Raw genomic sequence first — 14,253 nt, 5'->3', positions numbered from 1 at the left:
TTGTATTTTCTCACATTTTCACTCGTCCTATCTACAGCCAAAAAAGCCCAATTCCTTTTTTTCCAACAGCTCTTTCACTTTGATAAATAAGACCAAAGAACAACAGAAGTCACCATTATACGAAAGAGTCATAGCCAAGCTTACAACGTACATATTGTACAAGACAATTCAATATTGAAATTTAATCTAGTTTTAGACGGGGGGAACAAGTCCTTGAATAATTCAATTCAGCAAGTATAATGACAACCAAAGTCAACCATGAAACAAAATTAACATTTCAAGTAAAAATAATTTAAACATCACGTTTAGATAACAAGGCAGCAGTGACTTTGAAAAAAAAAAAACAGAAAATGATGATCAGCACCACAAAATTCTATACTAAAAAACATCTAGCCAAACTTTCCCTTGATGGGTTCAAATGGCAAGCTCCTTCAGAGAATCCTCAAACACCACTGCTTCATTCTGTTGTTTATCATCATGGAGCAAATTGGTAGCCTTTGTAACTGCAAAACTGATCTTCTGCCTTTCTTGTGAGCAAAGCTTTAAGCTGATATCGTCCTTCTTTAAAATCGTTTTCATCTTGTAAATGTAATCATCCAAAGCATTCATTGCGTTAGCCTTCCTAAGGAACTTGTTATCCTCAGCCTGGTAAGTCTCAGCTTTTTCAATCATTCTTTTAATTTCTTCTGCTGACAATTTTCCTTCATCATTAGTTATTGCAATATCATTCTTATAGCCGGTGGTTTTTTCCTCAGCAGAAACAGATAAAATACCATTCACATCTATATCAAAGCATATATCAAAAGGATGGTACTGAGGAGTAGGAGGAAAACCAGAAAGACTAAAAAAACCCAGTAAATTGTTATCACTAGCTCTTGTTCTCTCGCCCTCATACACATTAATCTGAACAGATGTTAGGTTTTCTTTAAATGTTCCATATGTTTACTTCTTCTTTACAGGAATAGTAGTATTCCTAGGAATCACAACACTCAAAAGATATCCTTTTACGGCTATACCAAGTGACAGCGACATAACATCCAACAGAACCAAATCAGGAACATTCTTAATGCCTTGAGTCAACAAAGCAGCCTACATAGCTGCACCATAAGCAACAGCCTCATTAGGGTTGATACTCATGCACAGACCCTTCCCATTGAAGTAGCTCATAAATCTCATGTTTGCCAGGAATGAATGAATGCAAAGCTTGCAGAAGAAGCTTGCAGAGGAAGTTAGAGAGAAAAAGAGATGAAGGAAACAATGAATTGCATAGAATGAATCAGATTACAAAGTTAGTTATATCAGTTGGTTATATAGTTAGTTACAAGAGTAACTAACTCATAACGAACTCATTAACTCTGGTTACATAGAGATTAACCAACTAATCTAACTCTAGTTACATAGTAATCTATGCTAAGAGCCCCCCTCAAGCTAGGAATGGATATCAGACATTCCTATCTTGGAATACAGAAACTGGAACGCACAAGGCAGAGAGCCTTAGTGTAGATGTCAGCTAACTGATTTGCAGAAGAAACAGGAAGTAATTTCACAAGACCAATAAGCATATTTTCTCAAACTATGTGGCAATCAATTTCAATGTGTTTTTTCCTCTCATGAAAAATAGGATTGACTGCTATATGAAGAGTAGATTTGTTATCATAGTACAACACAACAAGATGCTGGAAATCAATTTTAAAATCTTCCATCAAATAAGTAAGCCATTGTAGCTCACAAGTGGCACTTGCTAAACCCCGATATTCAGCTTCAGAGGAACTTCTGGATACAGTACCTTGCTTGTTGGACTTCCACGAGATTAATGAATCACCGATGTACACAGTATAACCAATGATAGATCTTTTAGTATCAATACAACCAGCCCAATCTGAATCACTAAAACCTTTTAAATGAGTATTACTAGCAGCAGACAGAAAAATCCCTACACCTGGAAGTCCCTTTGAGGTATCTAAGGATTCGAAAAGTAGCTTGCTTTTTATTTGAAGTGGGATTAGCAAAAAATTCGCCCAAATGTTGCACAACACCTGTAATATCTGACCTTGTGTTAGTCAAATAGATCAATCTCCCAATTAATCTCCTATAAGAAGAAACATCCTCTACTAAAAGAGGAGACCCTAGGTGTTGATACAACTTGGTAATATAATCACAAAGGGTGGACACTGGCTTAGAACCAAGCATGCCAACATCACTGAGAATATCCAGTGCATACTTCTTTTGACAGAGGTTTATACCAATAGAACTTTTGGCTACCTCGAAACCCAGAAAGTACCTTAAATCTCCTAAATCCTTTATTTTGAAAGCACTAACTAGAAGATGTGTAATCCTTTGAATTTTAGACAAATCATTGCCTGATAGGACAATGTCATCAACATAAACTTGTAAAATAGAAATTGTGTTAAAACCATGCTTAATAAACAAGGAATGGTCAGAAGCACATTGTTTATATCCATGGGAAATCAGAAAAGATGATAATCTGGCATACCATTGCCTGTTAGGTTGTTTTAGGCCATATAAAGACCTTTGAAGTTAGCAAACTTGTCCTGGTCTAGCCACTTGCATACCCTAAGGGATAGTCATGTACACTTCCCCATTTAAATCACCATGTAAGAAAGCATTGTTCACATCTTGTTGCTTGAGATGCCACTGATTAATAGCAGCTAAAGCCAATAGAAGTCTCACTGTGGTTAACTTAGCTAGTGGAGAGAAAGTATCTAGATAGTCCTGTCCTTTCACTTGAGTGTAGCCCTTAGCCACTAGCCTGGCTATATACCTCTCTATTGAACCATCAGATCTGTGCTTGATCTTGTACACCCATTTACAACCAATTACATTTTTGTGCTTAAGAAGGTTAGTAAGAATCCAGGTATCATTAAGCTCTAATGCTTTGATCTCTGCATGGCCTGAATCCAATTAGGATCCTTAGATGCTTCACTATATGACTGAGGTTCAACATCTTGTGTGATAGATGAAATAACATTGTGATAAGAGGGAGATAATATGTTATAGGAAAGAACAGAGCTATGAGGATAAAGGCTAGTACCTGTAGAGTGACTGGCAGCAGTTAATGGTGAGTATGTGACATGGAAGTCTTTATACTTACTTGGTCTATGTATTTGTCTCATGGATCTTCTAGATGTATAAGTGGGTTGCTATGAGGTTGAGGGGTCAAAATTATGATCATTGGGTACAAGCAAGATAGGATCACTTGGTGATTCTGAAGAAGAGTCATCAAACAGATCAATGGTATGAGAAGAAGGAGTAGACACAGGTAGGACAATAACTAGATTTGGTTTATTTTGGTCAGTAAATGGAAAGCAATCCTCATAGAAAATGACATTTCTAGAGACAAAAATAGCCCTGGTTTTAAGATCAAAGGTGATATATCCTTTTGTGTTTGGCTTGAAACCCAAAAAGACAGAAGTGGCAGCTCTTGGGTCAAGCTTCTTTATGTTGGCTATCAAAGTGCTAGAAAATGTAGAAGCAAAGCTTCATGGTGAATCAAAGGTGATTCAAAGGTATTTTGATGATAACAATGATGATGACAAAGGTGATGACAAAAAGCTCAAAGATCAATCAAAGAACAACTCAAGTGAATCAACAACAATTCAAGAGTTCAAGATAAGAATCAAAAAGAATTCAAGAACTCAATAAGAAAGTCTAGAGACAAGAATCAAGATTCAAGGTTCAAGATCTCAAGAATCAAGATCAAGATTCAAGACTCAAGATTCAAGAATAAAGAGAAGACTCAATCAAGATAAGTATTAAAAAGTTTTTTCAAAACTTTGAATAGAACATGAATTTTTGACAAAACCTTTTACCAAAGAGTTTTTTCTCTCTGCTAATCGATTACCAGATTGTTGTAATCGATTACCAGTAGCAAAATGAGTTTGAAAAAGTTTTCAAACTAAATTTACAACGTTCCAATTATTTTCAAAAAGTTGTAATCGATTACAATGTTTTGGTAATCGATTACCAGTGCCCTTGAACGTTGAAATTCAAATTCAAATGTGAAGAGTCACATCCTTTCACTTAAAAGCCTTGTGTAATCGATTACACTAATTTGGTAATCGATTACTAGTGACTGTTTCTCAATAAATCAAAAGATGTAACTCTTCAAAAAGTTTTTGACTTTTTCAAATTGGTTTTAAGTTTTTCTAAAAGTTATAACTCTTCTAAATGGTCAATCTTGACCAGACATGGAGAGTCTATAAAATCAAGGCTTTGTTTTGCATTTCAAGCATCTTGAACACTTATTCATACAATCCTTTACAAGCCTTGAATCTCTTTGAACGTCTTCTTCTTCTTTGTACCAAAAGCTTTCTGAAGTTTTCTGGTTCTCCAAACCTTGAAAACTTGTGCTATTCATCTTTTCATTCTCTTCTCCCTTTGCCAAAAAGAATTCGCCAAGGACTAACTGCCTGAATTCTTTTTGTGTCTCTCTTCTCCCTTTTTTAAAAGAACAAAGGACTAACCGCCTGAATTCTTTTGAGAATTATTTTGATTCTTCCCTTTCCCTAATACAAAAGTGTTCAAAGGAATAACCGCCTGAGAATTCTTTTGTATCCCCATTCACAAAGCATCAAAGGTTTAACAGCCTGAGATCTTTGTCTCAACACATTGGAGGGTACATCCTTTGTGGTACAAGTAGAGGATACATCTACTTGGGTTTGATTGAGAACAAGAGAGGGTACATCTCTTGTGGATCAGTTCTAGTGGAGGGTACATCCACTAGGGTTTCAAAGAGAACAAGGGAGGGCACATCCCTTGTGGATCTTTGCTTGTAAAAGGATTTTTACAAGGTTGAAAGAAATCTCAAGGACCGCAGGTCGCTTGGGGACTGGATGTAGGCACGGGTTGTTGCCGAACCAGTATAAAAACTCTTGTGTGTTTGTTTCCTTCTTCCCTACTCTTTTACTTTCCGTTGTGCATTTAATTTCCGCTTTTACTTTCTGTTAAGTTTCTCTTCTACCCCTCATTCTCTTAACAATTTAGTAAAAGCCTTAGAAGAGTAATTTTTTAATTAGTAAAGGTCTAAGAATAATTAATTCAACCCCCCTTCTTAATTATTCTGAGGTCACTCGATCCAACAGAAAAACATAGACAACCAAACACCCTTAAAGACTCAATATCATAGATGGTTCCATACAATTTTTCATAAGGAGTTTAATTGTCAAGGAAAGGGGTAGGCATGCAATTAACAAGGACAATAAAATGAATTAAGACATAAGATTATGCATGTATAATTTTTATCCATGTTGGTAAAAAAAATTTGAGAGTTGTCACTAAAAGTGGACTTTTGGATCCTTTCTAATAGGTTCCTGAATTAGGGGCACAGATCAAACTCACTCTGGCTTGTTCCTTGATCGCATCATGCATCTATTCATGGCATCATTATGAACATATCATTTCTGCATTTATCATTTATCATATTCATGCATTGTATTTGCATAAGTCATTGCATTATCATGCAACTTCATTTAGCATGCTTTTGTTTTGCCAGTTGCATACATTCTATTTTCATCATTCGCATGTTATGTTCACTTATGCATGATCCTGACACATAGTTTCTCATGCATTGCATTTTCCTAAAAAAAAGAACAAAAAGAAAGTCACAATGAAGCGTGAAAGTTTACACCACATTCTTAGTTACATGTGTTGGGTATCATGGTAATGACTATAAACAAACCATGTTGGGGTTATACATTTTTTTCTCTCGACAATGATTGAAAGTTGCATGAACATGGTACCCAATGCATTGTTAATAAGAGAGGGTGGTCTTTCGAGTGTCTTGTGTCAGTTTGATAAATACATTTGTCATGCATGGCATAACCATACCCTAATCATTCACCATATCTCCTCTATGATGGGGTGTTGAAGTATTGGAAATCAAAATTTCTATTCTTGTGAACATAGGGTTGAACCAAGCACATGCTTTTAAGAAAAGGTTTTATCAAGTCAAGGTCAAGTATGGAAGTAACCAGCTTGTAAAAGTTGGGGCAGAAGATGGATTGAGTTTACATAGCTTCTTTGGCTACTGCCAACACATGATTAAGCTAAATAATTTACAAAATTAGGGACTGTTGATGTCCATGTTTTATTTCTAGTTGTACTTTGACTCTGACAAGATGTGATGAACAATGTTATTTTTAATGAAAATTTGAATTGATTCGACCCTATGTTCTACTGAATGTTCTGTGTACAATTTGAAATACTTCAACAATGTATCATTCACATGCATCCATGCTTATTTTTATTTTCACATTGGTTGCATTGCTTATTTCATTCTTTCCTTGAAATCAGATCTATAATCATTGTAATCAAAAAGAACACGTTTTACGGTCCCCTTACCGAACGTGTGCCAAAGCTAGAGTGATGAGTGAAATAGAGGGGGTACAAGAATAGATGAAAGCCGACATGAAGGACATGAAAGAGCAAATGACCACAATGATGGAAGCCATGATGAGTATAAGAAAAATGATGGGGGTCAACACGACTATAGTCGATGCCGCAAGCACTGCCACTGAGGTGGACCCGACTCACCCACTTGGCCTCAATCAAGTAAATCGTCCAGTCTCGAATATGGTAGGTCAGGGAGGCGAAGCGTTGGGAAGTACAGGCGACCTCCATTTTGTGCAGGTCCATAGCAAGTATTCGTTCCTGCCATATGGCTTGCCTTCCAACTATGCACCACCAAATTTTGCATAGGCTCCTGATGAAAATGTTGATAACTCCGTTCTCATACCCATTGAGAGACAACAACCCCCAATCTGGTCATGCACAAGTCCCTCAACCCATAGGAGAGACACATGAAGTACCCTGAGACCACACTCTAGCCGACTTCAAGCATTACCTTGGATATGCCACTGAGGGGCAGACATTTTGTGGCATACCCCTGTCAAACACTTTGGGGGCCTCAATATTGCCCACAACCCCAACCCTTACATTTTGTGATGGGAGGAGGGCCCCCTGCTATGGTGGAAAAGGAGAAATTTGATCATATAGAGGAAAGGCTGAGGGTCATTGAAGGAAGTGGAAATTATGCCTTTGCTAACATGGTAGAGTTGTGCCTAGTGCCAGACATGGTCATTCCTCTGAAGTTCAAGGTGTCGGATTTCGATAAGTACAAGGGGACTACTTGCCCTAAGAATCACCTGAAGATGCACTGTAGGAAAATTGGGGCATACGCGAAAGATGAAAAATTATTGATGCATTTCTTCCAAAAAAGTCTTACTGGGGCAGCCGTCACCTGGTATACTAATCTGGAACCTTCCCAGGGCCATTCCTGGAAGGACCTAATGGTTGCCTTCATTAGGCAATATCAGTACAATTCTGATATGGCTCCGGATAGAATACAACTACAGAACATGTGTAAGAGGGAGCATGAATCTTTCAAAGAATACGCCCAAATGTGGAGGGATCTGGCAACTTAAGTAGCGCCCCCAATGATAGAGAAGGAGATGATAATAATGATAGTGGACACATTACCAGTGTTCTACTATGAGAAGATGGTAGGTTACATGCTTTCAAGCTTTGCAAATTTAGTGTTTGCAGGCGAGAGGATCGAAGTGGGTCTGAGAAGAGGCAAATTTGATTATGCTGCTTTGATGAATAGGAAGCCAGGGGCAAATGGAGAGAATAAGAAGGAGGGAGAAACTCATGTTGTGACTGTCGTTCCTACATGGCCAAATTTCCCACTAGCTCAACAATATCAATACTTATCCAATATCAGTCATTCTCATTACCCACCACCTTACCAGCCAAGAACACCCAAACATCCACAAAGGCTGCCCCTAAATCAACCACAAAACCTGTTTGTTGCACATCCGAGGCCAAACACCACCCTTAATACGAACCAAAACACCAACCAGGAAAGGAAATTTTCAGAAAAGAAGCCTGTAAAATTCACCCCAATTTCGGTGTCGTATGCTAACTTACTCCCATATCTACTCAATAATGCAATGGTAGCCATAATCCCAACAAAGATTCCTCAACCTCCATTTTCCCAAGGATACAACTCGAATGCAACATGTGCTTATCATGAAGGAGTTCCAGGGCATTCCATTGCGCATTGTATGACCCTGAAACATAAGGTGCAAAGTCTAATTGATGCAGGCTGGCTAAAATTTGAGGAGGACAATTGCTTGTGAATTCTGACGTTGTCAAGTGACACTATGCATGATACTTGGGGCAATTTGAAGGTTGTTGTTAGATGTCTCCAATGACTCATTAGGATTTTCAAGTTTATGCCAATACTGTAAACAATAGTCACAATGCTAATAATATGGATAAATTTGATGTATTTGCCTCTCACTTTCTCACAATTACATCTTTTTGTATTTATTTAACATTCATGGAAATGTGAATGTACATTGTTGGCTTGTTTGCTCAAGTGACTTGCGCTCCTGAGTTGATCTCCAAGTCTGTTCAATCAGAAACTGCTCATTTTACACGTTTGGTAGGGGTGTCGTAAACGACAAGTAAAAAAAAAGTTTGATTGACTGTGTTTCAAATAAAAAATAAGAAGTACAGACATTCATGTGACCTCATTTTATTATTCTTAAAAGTTGTCTTTTTGAGAGAAAAGTGAGTTGTCAAGAACAAGAGTCATTTGACTTAATCTGTCAATTGAAAATCCTTTAAATATTTCTTGTCCTTGAAATTTCATTTTCGAGAACCTGCACAGTTTCTTTCATTACTTCTTGCTACAAGGTCATGACAAACGACAACAACATATATCTCTGAACCCTACACTAGGGCAATGACATACACCATGCATGAGCTTTAAACGAACCTAGGGGCAGACAAGAAGTTCTCACCCGATAGGTTGAAAACCCAAAAGGGTGGCCTAGGCAAGTTAGGAAAATAAAAAAGGAAAAACAATCAGGGGCGTGTTATCAAGGGTTTTGACCCAAAATCCAAACTGTAAAAGTCTTTAGTCAAAATTTGAAATGACACATGACCGTGTTTCTCCATCCCAAACACTGATTTATCCCTTGCTTCCCCTTCCAAGTCAAAGCATATATGTTTTCTTAAATAAACAAAACAAAAACCCTGAGTAGGAACCACCACTAAATCAATAGGAGGAGCAATGCAAACAACACATGCATGAGGTGAGCAACAATGATGTAAAAAAAAGAGCAGAAAGAAAATCCATCAAAGGCGAGTGAAACAAAAAAGGGAAAAAAGAGACAAAAGATATCTAGATTTTGCAAGGAAGGCACAAAAGTGTAATAAGGATTAATGTATAAGACAAAAGGAGTAGAGCTCAACCCAAAAGTTGAAATGAATAAAAGTACAAGCAACACTCTCAAGGTTCTTATTCAATATAACCCTTGAACACTCTTTGAGCCTCTCCAATCCTTTTTTTCATAGCCCTCTTACCCTTGACCACGTTACAAGCCCAATAAAACCCATTTGGATAAAGGAATGACTAATTTTGCTTTTAAGTTTAGATTCTGGAATGGAACCCGCACACACTTGTGATTGTTGAAATATAATATATATATATATATATATATATATAAAAAGAAGAGAATCCTTGAGGTTTCGCACTTGCACATTTGAGAAGAAAACTTATTCGACCAGAAGCTCATGGAAAATGTCCAAAGACAATTATGATAGTAGGGTACATCTGATGTCAGTCGCTCATGCAGACTCCTTAGGATTCCTTTTGAATCCAAAGGTGGCATTTGTTGTATAAATTCTTTCGGGATCAGCTCATGTTATTAAGTTTCAGCAGGATCGATAGACCCTTGGCATCACTTTATGACCTTAAATCAGGAAAGTTTCACTTGGTCATATACCAAAGTGTAACAATCCATTGTCATCCTTCAATGGTGCATGCGATCGATCCCAAAGCCATATATTTTCTTGTTGTGCAGAATAATCAAAGTTTTTAAACCAAAAAGAAAGGGATAAACCCTAGAATCAATATTTCAGTTGATTGATTAAAAGTCAAACGACTCCACTGTTGTCACCCAAAATCATCAAGTGATTAAATCAAAACATACACTCTAAGGGAGTCCCTGAAGAGATTTGCAAAATATAGGATGAGCTTGCATGAGTTATCACGTCTTTTAGAAAGAGACAGTCAATCTGTATTTTTTTTACACAAAAAAAAGAGAGAAAAAAGAAAACAAAATTAAGATAACCAAAAGAGGAAAGAATGTCATGAACATTGCACAATTTTTCATTGCATTGCATTGTTGCGTACAAAACCAGGATTTACTTCATTTTGGGGTGAAGTTTACATGTCCATGCATTCCAAAACTCATGTTTCACATCAGGCTATGAGTCCCTAGATTTCTCATTATATACCAATTTCCAAAATCCAATTGCATGATTCATAGGACTCAACGCCCTTTTTTTTTCATAGGACTCAACGTCCTTTGCTTTATGTTTCAAAAGACTACAATGTCTTTTGCTTTATGATTCCAAGGCTACAATGTCTTTTGCTTTATGATTTCAAAGACTACAATGTCTTTAGTCTTTTACGCTTTCAAAGACTACAATGTCTTCAATCTTTTAAATTTTCAAAGACTACAATGTCTTTAGTCTTTTACATTTTCAATGACTTTAATGTCTTTAGTCTTTTACATTTTCAAAGACTTCAATGTCTTTTGTCTTTTACACTTTCAAAGACTACAATGCCTCCTGTTTTATGATTCCAAGACTACATTGTCTTTTGCTTTATGCTTTCAAAGACTACAATGTCTTCTGTCTTTTACGCTTTCAGAGACTTCAATATCTTCTACTTTATGTTTTACAAGACTACAATGTCTTCTGTTTGATGCTTTCAAGACTTCAATGTCCTTTAATTTTATGCTCTACATGACTTCAATGTCATCCATTTTATGTTTTGTAGGAATTCAAGGTCCTCTATTTGGTGTTACAGGACTTCAATGTCCTTTTTCTTTTTTCGGTTTTCACTTCTTTTGTTTTCTCTAGTGTCCGATTTTGAATAGCCATATCGCTAGAATGAAATTAGTGTCATCATCTTTATTTATCTTTTATTTTCAATAAAAGATAAGTGAAGAGGGGCAACTGTCAGACCCTAATTTCATCTGGGTATAATGTTTTATCATTTGTATATGATGTTTTGATCACTACTAGTTGAATTACGGTGTTTGGCACCAGTTACAGCGTAAGGCCAAGGGGTCACGCAAGGTTTTGATGGTTGTTTGTCAGTTTCGGAAACAAAAACCACCAAGAGGGGGCAAAATAGTCATTTTTTGGAATTTTCTAGATCTTAGCTCGCTCAGGAGAGCATTTGGCTTGCCTGGACCATGAAATACCTTCAGCCTTAAGCAACCAGCTCGCCTGGGCGAACTGTCCCTGCCCCAAATGGCTTTTTCTATAAATAGCCATGTAGGGGAAGAGTTTTGGGGGTTCAGAAGGTTTAGGGATGAAGAAAGACGAAATGAGAGGAAGGAAATAGAAGAAAAGTGAAGCCAAGATGTTGCCGAATCGTAATCGAGGATCATTCCCTACATCGCTTCTCTTGCTAGCCTTGTACCTTGTGCAATAGCCAGTTAGTTCTTCTTTCTTTTCTTTTCTTTTCTTAAGAGTTGAATGTAATCCATGTACCCTTATGGGTCCTCTATGATATTACGTATGTATTCATCTTCTCCCATTTATTGTTGGTAATTTCATTTTATTTGCAAGGTTTAATTCTAGCCGACCACCAGTGTCGTGAGACTAATAAACAAAAAAAACAAATAAAGGAAATCAATTCACAACCAAACTTTTTTTTTTTATCAAATATCACTTGAGATCGTTTTAAGGTCCAACACCTTAATGATTTTCTCCGTGTTTCAAAATTTAAAACGTCGTTTGAGGTTCCAACACCTTAACGACTCTTTGTTCGCAAATAAAATAAATCTTTCAAAAAAAAATATAAAATCAATTTAACACACAAACATTCATACTTAAAGAACTACGTAGGTCTGATTTCCTTATCACACCTGAGGATACGTAGGAGCAAGGACAACACCCTTGTTGACTTGAAAAAAAAAAATAATAAAAACAATTCATTGTTCTTAGAAAAATAAATAATTTTGAAGTCACGTTTTGCACACTTGATTAAAGGTTGTCGTTTCTTGTGACGAGCGTGTTGGGTGCTAATATCTTTCCTATGTGTAAACAACTCTTGAATTCTTATTTTCAAAATTCGCGTTTTCTTTAAATAAACGTTGATGGTGACTCCTACTCGTTTTCTTTTTTTAGAAGACACCTTCTTTTATTTTCATTCGTCATCCCATTGTGAGATAAGTTGCGATACTCTCCAACACAATTAGTCCTCTTGTCAAGGCCATAAGCAATAGCTGCAGCAGTGGGTTCAATATTGATTATCCGCATAACATTGAGACCTGCAATGGCACCGACATCTTTGGTAGTTTTTCGCTGGGAATAATTGAAATAAGCAGGAATTGTAATAACAACATTCTCAACAGGTGCTTCCAACTACGCCTCTGCAATCTCTTTCATCTTCAGGAGGATCATAGATGATACTTCCTCAGCCCAAAGGTGCTTCTCCTTACCCTTGTAATTAACAATAATAATTGGTTTATCATTGACACCAGCAACAATCTTGAATGGCCACATCATTTTGACCTTTTGAATAGTGGAATCACTATGTTTCCTACCAATTAGCCTCTTAGCATCTGCAAAAGAGTGCATGTGAAAAGTCTCGTAATTTATTTTATTTGTGCTTAAAAAAAAGGAAGAGTTAAGAGTAGAAAAAAATAAATATACCAAAGACAGTGTTATGTGGATTGGCAGAGGCCTCTGAAAGCAACAAAAGAAGGTGTGGTTCTGTTACCTTGGTCGTTGTGGATTATTTCTACTCTATTATGTTGCTCCAGCCACACTGCAACACACGAGTAGGTTGTACCAAGGTCTATTCCTATGGCAAATCCCTGGTTTTCTTTGGCCATTCTCTTTCACGTAAATAAAGACAGAGATACTCAGAAATTCAATTCAGGCTTGAAAGACTTGAAGCTTCGTTGAATACTATAGTCGTTTGACGTTTGATTTTTATAAATGAACCTGAGCTATAAAAGTTAACTCAAATAGTTAAAAATATACACATGTATGTATGCATCTTGATTGCATAAAAGGAAATTATATTTGCATAGCCATTGGAAATCACCACTTAATGTTTCCATTAAGAGGATCTCTTCAAGTGATACTGTGATACATATTTTAAATTGCTTGCATTAATTCCCCTTCTTTAAGTGATCAGGTAATCTTTGATTACATTGACTTGGGAAATGATGACCCAGTCAAATGAGGTGATGGATTGAGTTAGACTAGAATCATCATCCATAATTTTGTTACCTAATCGTTTGGAATTTAAAAGTTTTAGAATGAAGATTTAGGTAAAATGCGAAATGGCGTGAATGCATAATAATGGATATTGCCATCGCCCCCTGAATGAAAAAATAAAATAAAATCGTTACATCTATTTATATATTAAAATTCTAATCTTGCTCCCCTCCCCTCTTTTATGTTTTTTTTATTAGTATTAAGGAGAGCACTATGGCTAAAAAAAACTAATCAAGAACACACTGATATGTGGGAAGCAATACCCACTAAATCATGTAATGACAATCATTGGTTTTTTGTTTAAATTGTAAATTTGAGTTGGCAGATTTATGGGCTATTCACGTTTAGTTTTTAAAATTTTTAGTCGTTAAAAAGGAGTTTTCAATTTTACATTCTATATAACTACTAGTATTTTAAGTCATCAAACGTACGAGTAGTTTTTATGTTTTATTAATTTTTTCAGAAAAACTAAAAAATTAAAAATAAAAATTATGTATTTTAAAATTTATATAAAAGCATTGAAAAGATAAGGATCTTTCCTTACAAAAATTCTCATTATAATTTACTCTTATATTATAAAGAAATCTTAATCTTAAATTTTGAATTGATGGATCATTTTTAGGAGTTATACATGAAAATATTTATAAACATTATTCTTTAATTTGATGGATTTTAGGAGTTATTCTCAAGTCATATCTCTTGTCTTAATCCTGTTCACAACATTGATAAGAAATTGACTTTCTAATTTACTAGTATTTTAGCTTGTGCAATGCACATGATTAATTTTAATTTTATATAACTCAAATTTTTAAAAATAAATTTCGAGTATATAAATAATATTATAATGAAAATTTATAATAAATATTTTTTTAATGTATAAATTATATTTTAGATTTATAAATTATGATAAATAAA

General features: G+C 35.8%; 1 pseudogene; it reads right to left on the bottom strand.

Moving 5' to 3' along the window:
* On the bottom strand, positions 1-13,616 carry LOC100786813 (heat shock cognate 70 kDa protein 2-like; annotated as a pseudogene).
* Between the last annotated feature and the right edge of the window lie 637 nt (positions 13,617-14,253).

This window comes from Glycine max, chromosome 2 (assembly GCF_000004515.6).
Source record: "Glycine max cultivar Williams 82 chromosome 2, Glycine_max_v4.0, whole genome shotgun sequence".
Taxonomy (NCBI): Eukaryota; Viridiplantae; Streptophyta; class Magnoliopsida; order Fabales; family Fabaceae; genus Glycine; species Glycine max.
This window is presented reverse-complemented; position numbering and strand designations above follow the sequence as displayed.